Here is a 12,743-nt window from a genome sequence, read left to right on the forward strand (position 1 = left end):
TTTATATCCATATTTATTTTCTTATGATGCTTTATTCTACAAAACAACTGTGTTAGAAGAGTGAGATAAGGTGCGGGAGATGACAGCAGCTCTGTCATAGCATCAGAATGGATAGAGCTGAGAAGTCCTAAGAGAGTAACAGTTAACCATTAACTTCTTGAGGCAGTCACTCTTCTTCTAGCACAAGGCTTAACGAGAAAACACATTGTATTTAGTACATGATCATTCAGCTGGCAATTTGGGCACATATGGAAAGGAGGCGAAAAGTCTAAGGAGTGACTTCTTGCAGCTCAACTATCACAGTGGCTGGCACAGATGAATGAGGTCTCTCGGTGAGGACTGGCAGGGTCCTGAGGAAGTCAAATTTTTCATTTGCTGATTGACAATCAGATGTAAGGGTCATTGAGGTGGGGGAGTTGAATACATCTTTGCTTTGAAAATAATGTCTAATGTTAACTTGATAATGCATGAGACAGATGCAAAGGGAATTTTCTCATTTTATAACCCATGTGAGAGCTCAGAACCATTTCAAACATTATTTTAAAAAACTGGAAGTGCCTCAAATTACAAAGTCACAAATAGTTATATTGATTATCATGAGCTGATACAGTGATACTTTTGAATCCATTAAAATTTTAGTATAGAGTTTATGTCACTGCAAAGTTGAGGCAGGAATCTCACAGCACTTTAATGAAAAAGTGAAGACACCGCTGGACCCTGATAAGTCAATATAATGGAACCTGTCATGAATAGTCATCAGTTTAATGCATGCTCATCTAGTTTACCGTCTGTGGGCCCACTCCCCTGGATAATGAGTCTTGACATTTCACATGATTGTAAACAATTTATATGTGCTAATAAAAGAATAGGCATCCTTTTTATTATGCAGACATGTTTTCCGTTTAATTTTTAAAGTTGACCTAGTGCTACTGCAGAAAAATATTTAAGAAATTTAAAAAGATAGAAATGTTGCTCTGTGTAACATATAAAAATTTAAAAAATTAAAACATAAACTGAAATCATTATATCCACAGAAAATAAGCAAAATAATATGCAGCATACTGAGTTAAAATTAATAAAAGAATCATACAAATGGAGAAAAGCGAAAAGAAATTAGATAAAAGAAACAAAAAATATGAACTCAAATAAGTCAAAAGTATAATTAATAGGAAGTATGAAAAAATACTAAAATGACCACAAAAGAAAATCAATAACTACTGTTAGAGTATTCTGGCGAAACAGAGAAGCAAAAAATACAAAGTGAACAGGTGTATTGAGGATGTGGAAAAAAATACAAAACCCATGATGCTTGGGCTGTCTCCTTTGAGCAGATACAGAGAGGCAGAAGGTTATAAGACTTCTGATTGGAAGTGGGGCATGGGGTGGATATTGATGACATGTGAGGAACTAATTGGCATTTTCTGTGCATGCAAACAGGAAGGGGAGTTGCAATTAGGACTGAAGAAGAAGCAAGAAGTGGTAAGCATTCCCGCTTTGGCCTTCTGCCATACTAGACAACTACCATAATTGCACAGTAATTTATACTAGGGCAAGAACCTTTCAACTAAAAAACAAACAAACAAACAAAAAAAACCCACATAAAATAAAAATTCCTCCTGGCTGAAGCTTGTGTAGGAAAGGCATCTTTCTGGATCCTCTCATAGTCTGATATTCTAGCACCCTGAGGTGTAGGTGTAGTGTGTCACTAATCAGGCAGCTGTGCCTCCTGTCATCTTTCAGCAAAGGGAATTATGATAAATTGAGATATAGCTAATAGTTCATGCTGCATGGTTTAAGATATACAATGAGGAAATGATTATGTGTGCCCAAACTTTCTCCATATGCACACCCAGAGTGGCAATGAAAGAGAAGCCTGTACACATCTCTCACTATTGTAGGTTTAGCAGTTTCTCCACCAAACTAAGCCTGCATGTTCCTTGCAAACCCTCAGTCTATGTGCCTTGGAACAAGATGAAAGCCAAGTGTGTTCATTTTTCATAATAGTTGTACATATTTAAAGGTTGCAGTGTGATGTTTTTGTTTCTACATGTGTTGAGATAGCATTGAGCAAATCAGTAACCACTCTTTTTTATTTAAAAAAATGATTAAGATAAAAGAGGACATAACAAAAACAGGTCAGAACAAAACAATTTAAGGAACATAGTGTTTCACTACAAGACAACCTGTAATTAACAGTAGCTACCAGAGTGTCTCTTTGCTTGAAATATTTGAATATACCTTCATACACTATATTATCACATAACAAAACAGTGTAAAACCATTTAAGAGAATGAAAGTATTACAAGTATTCAGAACCAACTAACAGAAAATGGACGATGGTTACTATATTATCTCCTTGTCCATAAAATTTTTGTTTCTACTATTGCATATAATAAAATCAAATAAGATACAACATGATAAAACAGATGGAGACACAAGAACCAAAGCTTGGTGGGACTTCACAACAAGATGATACTAACTCAGCAATCGCTATTATAATGTCTTGTTTTCTTCAAAATAGCTGATCATACCATCACAGACAATAAAATCAAACAACCTACAATAAAACCATTCCAATTAATGAATGAAAGCATTATAAGGCTACAAAGCAAGATACTGTGGAATCTTGATTACCGTGTACATTTATGTATTCTTACCATTTGTTACATTAGGGAAACTATTCAGTATTTATACATGTGAGTGTGATTTATTTTCCTTATGAGTATGATCTCAAGTTGCATCCTATTATTTATAATATCTCAATATGATCATTCTTTATAGCTGTGTAGTACTCCATTGTATAAAAATACCACAACTTTTTTATCCATTCCTCAGTTGATGGACACTTATGTTGTTTCCAAGTTCTGGCTATTACAAATTGTGCTGCTAAAACATGGGTGCACATATATCACTGTATTATGATGTTTTCAGTTCTTCTGGGAATATGCCTAGAAGTAGAATAGCCAAAACAAATGGGACTTCAAATCCCAGCTTTTTGAGAAAGCTCCAGGCTGATATCCATAAGGGTTGCAGCAGTCTACACTCCCACACACAGTGCAGGAGAATTCCTTTTTACCCACAGCCTCTCCAGCATTTGTTGTTGTTGGTTTTCTTGATCCTGGCCATTCTTTCAGGAGTGGGATGGAATCTCAATGTGGTTACAATTTGCATTTCTCTAATGAGTAATGATGATGAATACTTTTTCATGTATTTATTTGCATTTGTGTTTCTTAATCTAATAATTGGGTATTCATCTCAGATGGCCATTGTTGGATTGGATCTTTGAATATTAGGCTTCTGGTTTTTTAAAAATTCTTTACATGTTTTAGAAAAAAGTCCTTTGTCTGAGTGACAGTTCACTAAGATTTTCTCCTAGTTTGTTGGTTTTCTTTTCAGTAGGCTGGGGATTTCTTTTGACATGCAGAAACTTTTTAGTAAGACATGATCCCAGTTATTGACTCTGGGAAGTATTTCCCATGCGGTTTGAGGCCTGTTCATGAATTCTCTACCTACCCCTATGTCTTCAAGGTTTTTACCCAATTTGTCTTCCAATAGATTTAGTATTTCTGTTTTAATATTCAAATCTTTGATCCATTTAGATTTTAATTTAGTAAATGGTGATAGGCATGGGTCTAGATTTAGTTTTTGGCATATGGAGAGCCAGGTTTTCCAGCACCATTTATTAAAGGGACTGTTGCTGTTCCAGTGTACATGTTTGGCCCCTTTGCCAAAGATAAGGTGGTTGAGTGTGTTTTTAGTTGTGGTTGTATCTTCTAATCGATTCCACTGATATTCAGATATGCTTTTGTTCTAGTACCATGTTGATTTTATTACAGTTGCTTTGTAGTATAACTTCAAGCCAGGGATCATGATGCCTCCTGCCTTGCCTTTGCTGCTTAGAACTGTCCTTGCTATTCTTGGTCTCTTGTGGTTCCAGATGAATTTTAAGAGTGATTTCTGTAGATCTCTGACATGTGTTGATGGTATTTTTATTGGGATTACATTGAATCTATATGAAAGTTTTGGGAGAGTGGCCATTTTCACAATATTTGTTTTTCCAATCCATGAGCAAGGGATGTGTTTCCATTTTCTGAGATCTTCTTCAACTTGTTTTTTCAGTGTATTATAATTTTCCCTGTATAGGTCTTTCATTTCTTTTATGAGAATAATTCCTAAATATTTCATTTATTTGGTTGCTAGTGTGAAGGGTGTGGCTTCTCTTATCTCTCTCTCTGTGATTTTGTTGTTAGTGTATAGGGATGCTATTGATTTTTGAGTGGTGATTTTGTATCCAGCTGCATTGCTGAATTCATTTATTATATCTAGGAGTTTTTCAAAGGTGTTTTGGGGGTCTTCTATGTACAGTATTTTGTGGTTCACAAATAATGATAATTAAACTTCCTCTTTTCTTATCTTTTTCCCCTTTATTTCTCTCTCTTGTCTAATTGCTCTGGCTAGTATTTCTAGTACTACATTAAATAGAGCATTGATAAGGGACATCCTTGTCTTGCTCCTGATTTCAAAGTAAAGGCTTTCAGTTTTTGGCCATTTAATATGATGCTGGCAGTTGATTTGTCATAGATGGCCTTTATCGTATTGAGGTAAAGACCATCTATTCCAATTTTCTGTAAGGTTCTTACCATGAATGAATGTTGGACCTTATTGAAGGCTTTTTCTGCACCTATAGAAATGATCATGTGATTCTTACTTTTGGCTTTATTGATATGGTAGATTACATTTATTGATTTACTTTTGTTTAACCATCCATGTATGCATGAGATAAATTGCACTTGGTTGTGGTGATAATCTTCTTGATAATTTGCTGCATCCTATTTGCCAATATTTCATTGAGGATTTTTGCATTTGTGTTCATTATGGAGATTGGCCTGTATTTCTCTTTTTTAGTTGGGTCTTTCTCAGGTTTTGGCACTAGAGTAATATTTGCTTGCAGGAATGATTTAGGAAGGTTTGCTTCTCTTTGGATTTAATTGAAGAGTTTGCGGGGTGTCAGCATTAATGCTTCTTTGTGTTTCTTGTAGAATTCCACAGTGAATCCTTCTGGGCCTGGGCTCTTCTTTGTAGGTAAAGACTAACTACATTTTGAGTTTCATTAATAGAAGTTGAGTTGTTCAGCAGTTTTACATCTTCTTAACCTAGCTTTGGTACTTCATATGTTTCTAGGAATATGTCGATTTTTTCTGTGTTATGAAACCTATGAGAGTAGATGTTTTCAAAATAGGTGTTGATGATCTTCTATATTTCTACAGAGTCTGTAATGATTTTGCCTATTTCATTCCTTATTGTGTGAAGTTGAACATTTTCTTCCCTTTTACAATTAGGTTGGGTAGGGGCTTATCAATTTTGTTTATACTTTTAATGAACTCACTCTTTGATTCATTGATTTTTTTGGATTGTTTTCTTAGTCTCTATTGCATTAATTTCAGCTCTGAATTTTATAATTTCCTCCCTTCTTTTGGCTTTGAGCTTGACTTGCTCTTCTTTTTCTAGATATTTGAGGTGTAGCATCAGGTTATTTATTTGCATTCACTCTGTTTTCATGATGTGGGAACTCAGTGCAAAGAAATAACACAACTGAATCACACCTGTGAACAAATGGACTTGATAGACATATACAGAATGTTCCATCCAATAACATCAGAATGTACCTCCTTCTCATCAGTACATGGACATTCTCTAAAATAGACCAGATACTAGTCCACAGAACATATTTAAATAAATGCAAAAGAATTGAAATTATTCCATGCATGTTATCAGATCATAGTGCCATGATATTAGAAATCAGTGATAAAAACCTGAAAAAAACCCACAAACACATGAAATTGAATAAGATACTTGAGTACTCAGTGGGTCACAGGGGAAATTAAAGAAGAAATTAAACAATACCTACAAGGAAACAAAAATACAAATACAACTTACTAGAATTTGTGGGATGCAGTGAAAGCAGTCCTCAGAGGAAAATTTATTGCACTGAGTTCCCACATCAAGAAAACAGAATGAATACAAATAGACAACCTGATGCTATACTTCAAACATCTAGAGAAAGAAGAGCAAGTAAATCTGAAAGCCAAAAATAGGGAGGAAATTATAAAAATCAAAGCAGAACTTAATACAACAGAGACTAAGAAAACAATCTAAAGAATCAAAGAGTTGGTTTTGAAAGAATAAATAAGTTGATAAGTCCTTGGGCAACCTAATTTAAAAAAGGGAAGAGAAAGCTGAAATTTACACAGTAAGAAATGAAAAAGGCAAAATCATTACACTCCATGAAAATACAGAAGAGCATCAATACCTATTTCATAAACCTCTACTCTCATAGGTTTGATAACACAGAAGAAATAGACAGATTCCTAGAAACATATGAAGTACCAAAGCTGGGTCAAGAAGATACAAAAGTGCTGAAAAATGCAATTTCAATGAATGAAATTGAAAATGTACAAAAATAGCCCAAGCCTAGATGAATCCCTTTAATAAATGGTGCTAGAAAAACTGGCTCTCCATTGGCCAAAAGCTAAAACTAGACCCATGTCTATCACTATGTACTACACTAAAATCTAAATGGATCAAATATCTGAATATTAAAACAGAAACACTAAATCTGTTGGAAGACAAATTGGACAAGAAACTTGAAGACATAAGGTAGGTAGAAAATTCATGAACAGGAATCAAAACTCACAGGAAATACTTCTCAGAATCAATAACTGGAATCACAACTTATTAAAAAGTTTCTGTATGTCAAAAGCAGTCTCCAACATAGTGAAAAGAAAACCCACAAACTGGGAAAAAATCTTAGTGAAGTGTCCATCAGACAAACGACTTCTGTCTAAAACATATAAAGAATTTTTTAAAAATTAGATACCCAAAATTCAAAGACCCAGTCCAAAAATGGGCATCTGAGATGAGTACACAGTTCTCAGATGAAGAAATAAAAATTGGAAATAAATACGTGAAAAAATGTTCATCATCATTACTCATAAGAGAAACAGAAATTAAATCCACACTGAGATTCCATCCAACTCCAGAAAAAATGGCCAGGAGGAAGAAAACTACCAACAACAAATGCTAGAGTGGCTGTGGGGAAAAAGGAATTCTCCTGCACTGTTGGTGGGAGTGTAGACTGCTGCAACCCTTGTGGATATCAGTCTGGAGCTTTCTCAAAAAGCTGGGATTTGAAGTCCCATTTGTTCCAGCTATTCCACTTCTAGACATATTCCAAGAAGAACTGAAAACATCATAATACAGTGATATATGTGTACCCCATGTTTATAGCAGCACAATTTGTAATAGCCAGAACTTGGAAACAACATAAGTGTCCATCAACAGAGGAATAAATAAAAAAGTTGTGGTATTTTTATACAATGGACCACTACTTAGGTATAAACAATGATTGCATTGAGATATTTATAAATAAATGGATGCCACTTGAGAAAATATTCATAAGCAAAGGTTGTTTGATTTTATTTTCTGTGATGGTATGAACAGCTATGTGAAGAAAAGAGGACATTACAATAGCCAGTGATGATTTAATATCATCTTGTTTTAAATCCTACCATACTTTTGTTCTTCTGTTTCCATTGGTTCTCTCATGTAGTAGCTTATTGGATTTTATCACATGTAGTAGTATAAACAATTTTTTTGTGGACATTGGGATAATATAGTAACCATTATTTATTTTCTGTTATTTGGTTCTGAATGCCATGTAATACTTTTATTCTCTTTAACAGTTTTATACTGTTTTGCTATATTTGATACTATTGTGTATGAAGGTATGCTCAACTATTTCAAGGAAAGAGACATTATCTTAGCTACTGTTATATCGGGTTGTCTTGTCATGAAATACAGTGTTGCTTAAATTGTTCTGTTGTGATCTGCTCTGTTGTGGCCTCTTTTATCTTAATATCTTTAAAATAAAACATATTATGTCTTTTAAATAACCAAGTCATACATTGCCATGCACCTATGTCACACCATTATTGTAATTTGATTGATCCTTGTGTTTGTTTTGGCAATTTTTCCGTTTCTATTTCCCTCCCCATAGGTGATACTTATGCTAGAGTGCTTCCATACAGCACGGTCCTTCAACTGGAGGCAAATCTGTATAAATTTCATGGATTTCCTTTTGTACAGCTGTGTTCAGATACTTCGCTCAGCTATACAGTATTTCAAAATAAATGAATGACTTACATTTTTTTCTTTTTGTTTCAATCATAAGATTGTTATAAGACAATAACAGTGAATGAAAGAGTAAAATGTGAATGACAACCATTTGATAACAAGTTTTGGAGCATTTTTTCAAAATTTGCTTCTAGTACTGACAAAGTCAACACTTTATTACTTGACAGAAAAAGATATTTGGCTTTAAACTCAAATTCAGAACAGAGATCTCAACTAGACTTACTGGTTATCTGTCAAGCAGGTCGTTCCCACCCCTTACCGCATATTGCCCCTTACCACATCCCTATCTAAGATGGCAGAAAATTAAGTTTATTATGTATCACTCATATGTGTATCCTCATGACAAGAGACAATGAAGAATCACCATTGCCAACAATCAGACCAGAAGGGGAAACTGAGATCAGGGAAGGAGTGATAGTCATTTAAGAGCTAATGCTATAGTCCTTTTAGCCATTTTTCAGGAATAAAGAGGTATATAAGGATCAGCCTAGGTTCAATGAAATGAAAAAGAACAAAATCTTAACCAGCATACACAGTGCATAAACTTCATCCTATCCAAAACTTTCTAAAAGTACTTAAAACTCCTAGTTTTGCTGCTACCTTTCCATTTTGGTAGTCTAAAACTTTATCATTTAAAACCTTCTCATCCCAAAAATATATCTTTACAGTTACAACTATTTACTGATCTAGTAGCCTCTTGGATTAGCAAATACCCCTACTACACTAGGTTCCTTTTGTCTCAGGATAAGTTCTTAGATACTTACATACTAATTATGACAGTCCTCTAAGTGATCCTGAATAGCATCCTTATCTTAGAACAAGCAGGAAGCAGCAGAAGAGCATGTTAACCCTGAAGTTTCTGTTTCATCACAATCCCAATCCACAAGACACATTTTAAGATTGCCAGTTAGACAAGGATGCCAATTCAAAATGGGAATCCAACAGTAAATTCATCAGTCAGGAAGATGTGCCCTGGTGGGCTCTGGTTAACTCCCCAAAGTTTGCAAGGAAGACTTATTCTCTCCCCTTATATCTCAAAGGAGTTAACCCCAACATTGTTATCCACAATGACCTAGTGCAGACTCAGGTCCTTCAAAAGCTGTTTACTTACGGACATCAGAAATGAAAGTTATAGCTTTGTCTAAATGCACCAGTTTATGTGGCATTCAGGAGGCCAGGAGGATCATGTAGCAGGTTGGAGTGGTGAAAACAGGAAAGTTTCAATGACAGGAAAAATGTGATTCATCACAAATGACACACAGAATTATAGGTAAGAACACTAGAAGTCAGAAGCAACCAGGGCAAAATGTTCAGGGTGCAGGAAAGATTATGTTTCAAGAACATTATTTCTTTTGTTGCATAAACATAAAACATAAATTTAACAGATGCATGGGAGTTGTCTTGAACCTAGTGGAAACTATGATGTTCCATTCCATGGTCAAGTAAACCTTTCACAGGAGTCTGAAGTGGCACATGTCCTAAAGGCTTTTACCTGTTAGATCTATGCCTGCAAGCATAGAATCAGACATTAAGATGAGGCAAGAAAATACAGGAATCTATCTTACCTCCTGTTTGACTTCCCAACAAAAAGGAATCATGATAGAGAAAGGTGACAGAAGTCCAAGGGCACAAAGGATAGAAAGCACTCCATCACCAGCAGAAAGATCAAATCAGAAAGGAAAAATGTCATGAAACTGGGCCAGGATTCCATGAACTCATGTCAGAGGAAGATCAGCTTAACGCAGTTCAGCGAAATATGTCCACTGAAATGTGAAGATCAGCTAATCTGCTAACACTTGTAACTTCTTAACAAGATTCAGATATTGCTTTGAGCAGAAAGCCTCAAAGTGAATGCAAAGAATGCAGGGAAATGTAGACTATATTTACCTCCACTTGAACCTCTAGACAAGCCCTCCAGACATGTTACTGGAGCACCCCGTTCATGTCTCTTGGTGACGAGGTATGAAACTGGGAATGGACAAGGTACAGCCCAAGAAATTTTATTTAAAAGATATAAAGGACATAAAGTAAACTGAAAAATGTCAAAAAATAGAGCTCTTTCTGGCCAGGAGAAGGTTCTGAATAAGACATTCGTTAAAGCTTTTTTGTTTGTTTTTAGTACTGGGGATCAAACTCACAACCTTGCACTTTCCAGGCAGGTGCTTATTCAATTGAGCTAAATCCTTAGCCTCATCAAATTTTTTTGTCTAAGGTTTCAAGGGGTTTACAAGACAGTTCTGGCCACTGCATTAGCAACATAATCTCAGCACAATTCCAGGATTGTGTACATGCAGAGTTCACACAATGCCCATGCAGGGCCCATGTATCCTTCAGATAATGGCCTCCCCAATCATGCTGAGTGGTGGTCTTTACAGCTGCAAGACTCCTGACACATGTTTATGTGAGATCCCAGGAGGCCTGTCACTCAGTGAAGGCCATTTTGGGTTTCTCACCTTCATTTGCAGGGTGCCATCCTTACTGACTCGCAGGATCCTGTCACTAGTTCCTGCTATGCTACTGATAAGGTTGCCACAGTTATATTGGGTCTACCCAGAAATGCCAGGGAAAAAGTCCCATACCATGATCCTGACTCCCATCTGTAAAGTAAAGCAATGTATTCACTTATTTTAGGGATTATGATTTTCACATAGTTGAGGAAAGGTCAAGATTTATCATACAGTTCAAGTATTGCGATTAATTTGAATTATAAACCTTAGCTTCCCAGACTAAGAGGAATAACTGTATCACCTGCCTGCAAATAATAATGTTCTTAGATATCAAGTATGAAATGATATCTGTAAATGATGCTGTTTAATACTCATGTAATGCTGATTGCATTTTCTTACAGGCTTCTAGCTCTGTTTAAATTTCGAACAGAGGTATGTTAATGTTATATGACAATTTTCATGTAGGCAACTCATTATTTTAAAGTTTTATAGTGTTTTAGTAAGCATTTATAGTACATAATGTTTAATATCCTTGTGAGAAATAGGTACATGTTCATAAAACATTTTAATTTTTTTCACCCACTTTCCTTTCCTCTCTCACTCCCCTATCTCTTGATTTCCTACTAGATTTTGGCATGTTTACAATGTATAGTATTTACAGTCCTTGTGTGGAATTGGTACATGTACATAACATACATTAATTCCTTGTTGTAATCCCACTTGCCTCCCTTGTCTCCTCTTATGTTTTGACCACATTCTCCTTCAGAAAGATCCATCTCCTTACTTCCTATCATTCATCTTTTATTTTATTATTTATACTTTGAGTTTCTCATATAAGATAAACCATGTAAAATTTAATCTTGTGTGTCTGATTTAACTCACTTAAAATTTTTGTCTCAAAGGGTATCCTATGTCCAACAGACGCCTCAAGTTTATCTTTCATTACTCCACTGTGTGTAAGAGCCACATTTGTTTATCCACTCAAGTTTTTTGACACTAATAATTACTAATCTAAAACCATAATTTTTCTTCACTCAAGTTTTTTGAAACTCTTAATTCCTAATTATTTCTACACACTCCTAAAACATACATTTAGTATCTACTGCCAATTTTCACTACTAGTAACTGCTTTCATTATGATTGGCCCACTTTAATACATTTTCAGCTCAGCAATTCTATAACTCTCTGGTTCTTGTTCACTCTCGAGTCATAAAAATCCTCACTCATCAAATGTTGTTGTCAGTGTTTACTTTTTCTTTTTCTTACAGTTTCACTTTTAATACAAATTGAGACATTCAATTTTGGCTAAATCATCAATTAAATGAAGGGTCATAAATATCTATTCATTGGTTTTACACTGTCAAACAAATTCATTCCAAGGAGTAGCCTTCTATTTTTTTAACTTATTGATGTATACTTGAATAAAGCCTGGGAAAAAATGTGTCTGCCACCAGAAATATTTGTCCTACTTTTATTTAAATGGATCCTTTTAGCTAAAGCTGAGTTTCCAGTTACTTAGTAATATTGTTTGTTTGTGCAGTTTTTTATCACTAGAATTTAAGAGCTTATATAACTGATATAAAAATTATATTTTATCAAAAGAGAGAAAATAAAATAGCACAATTAAAGTACATGCGTGATTTACTTATGTGGACACACTGTCTTTGTTCTTCTACCTCTACTCTTCCCTGCATTTTCACCTCTACATTCCTCACCTTTCCCGTCTCTGTCTTCATTTCCCTCTCTGGAACAACTCAGGTCTTGAGGTCTTTTAAGATAAGTTTGGTTTTCTTTTTTTTTTTTTAATTTTATTTAAGGAGAAGGAAAAAAAACAGAGAAAGGGTACAATTTATACAGATTTACAGAAAAAAATAAACAGTAGGAAATCACTAGTTAATGGATTACATATTGTCATCTTAGAAATAATTGTTCAAGTCACAAAATTAAAGCTTGTAAAGTGGACATTCCAACAGTGAGACAATAAAACTCAGTGATATCATTTTCCATCTTATACACTTAATATACATGCAGTTATATAGTTTAGAGCACTTTCTTTTCCTCTCTTTTGTACAATGACAATTACACATTTTGGGTTTTGTTGCT

The sequence above is a fragment of the Cavia porcellus genome, unplaced genomic scaffold (assembly GCF_034190915.1).
Source record: "Cavia porcellus strain 051 isolate PalLab524CR breed Dunkin Hartley unplaced genomic scaffold, mCavPor4.1 scaffold_27, whole genome shotgun sequence".
NCBI classification, from domain to species: domain Eukaryota; kingdom Metazoa; phylum Chordata; class Mammalia; order Rodentia; family Caviidae; genus Cavia; species Cavia porcellus.